The sequence below is a fragment of the Protobothrops mucrosquamatus genome, unplaced genomic scaffold (assembly GCF_001527695.2).
Source record: "Protobothrops mucrosquamatus isolate PMUCROS unplaced genomic scaffold, P.Mucros_1.0 scaffold1996, whole genome shotgun sequence".
In the NCBI taxonomy this organism is placed as follows: Eukaryota; Metazoa; Chordata; class Lepidosauria; order Squamata; family Viperidae; genus Protobothrops; species Protobothrops mucrosquamatus.
In genome coordinates this window covers 77,985-79,554 of record NW_015388111.1, presented here as the reverse complement: position 1 = coordinate 79,554, position 1,570 = coordinate 77,985, and positions in this window count along the sequence as shown.

Sequence of the window (1,570 nt, the reverse complement as noted above, 5' to 3'; positions counted from 1 at the left end):
TCGTAGCTGGCTGACCGGCCGTACTCAGCGTGTGGTCCTCAATGGAATTGCATCTACATGGAAGGAAGTGTGTAGTGGGGTGCCCCAAGGCTCTGTTCTGGGCCCAGTGCTCTTCAACATCTGGGGCAGAGCAAGTGAAGCAGGGGGGTGGGGGGAGGCTGGTTTTTGGACACTCAGTCTCTAAAAGGTTCGCCATCACTGGCTTATTTCAAACAACCAGTGAGGACAAACCTTGGATGTTACCCTTTCAAACAAGTTAGTGGATCCCCCAATTGGCTAATACTTTTTAGTTTCCAAATTAGAAGGTCTGGAAATGAAAGAGAAGTTGCTAATTAATCCATCCATACAAATGTCTACGGAGATTCTCAGTCATCCAGCTCATAGTTGTCCCAAAGGTGTTTTTTTTTCCAGAGGGCAACTGGACTTTCTTGTTTTTCTTTGAAGACGTTTCACTTCTCATCCAAGAAGCTTCTTCAGCTCTGACGGGATGGTGGGGAATGGAAGGATTTATATTGTGTACATTGGGGAAACAAAACAACCACTTCATAAACGCACGGCACAACATAGGAGAACAAACCCATCAGGATAAGATTCAGCAGTCCATCTGCATTTAAAAGGCAGAGGCCACTCTTTTAAAAATAGCAAAGTCCACATTTTGGACAGAGAGGACCACTGGTTTGAAAGAGGGGTCAAAGAGGCCATCTATGTCAAAACTGAACAGCCCTCTCTCAACAGAGGGGGAGGGATACAACATCATCGTTCTCCAGTCTACAACACAGTCCTTTCAACAGTTCCAAGAAAGCTCCACACCCATTTGCACTATTGAGGTGACCCAGAGGACACAGATAAACCTCCAAGTGGCCTCAACAACTCTCTGAAAGAATGCAAATGACCAGCTGTCTGTAAAGAATATAAATCCTTCCATTCCCCACCATCCAGTCAGAGCTGAAAAGTTTCTTGAAACTTTCTTGAAACTGCATCCAGTTTTGGTCACCACGATGTAAAAAAGATGCTGAGACTCTAGAAAGAGTACAGAGAAGAGCAACAAAGATGATTAGGGGACTGGAGGCTAAAGCATATAAGGAAAGGCTGCTGGAATTGGGTATGCCTAGTTTAATGAAGAGAAGGACGAGGGGGGACATGATAGCAGCATTCCAATATCTCAGGGCTGTCACAAAGAAGAGGGAGTCAAGCTATTTTCCAAGGCGCCTGAAGGAAGGACAAGAAGCAACAGATGGAAACTAATCAAGGAGAGAAGCAACCTAGAACTAAGGAGAAACTTCTTGACAGTTAGAACAATTAACCAGTGGAACAACCTGCCTCCAGAAGTGGTGAATGCTCCAACACTGGAAGTTTTTAAGAAGAGGCTGGAGCGGACTTCCGGTGGCAGGCGCCTTCGCTGGACGCAGCTGTTTGCTGCTCCCGCCTGTTTCTGCGTAAAAGCCGTTTTGACAGCCTGCATCAGCTGTCAAACGGCTTGATACCTTTCCCCTGGGCATAGGGGGAAAGGTGAGCTGCCCGAGGTAGGAGTTGAGTTCCCGAGTCGTCCCTTGTGGACGATGTAGGTGAG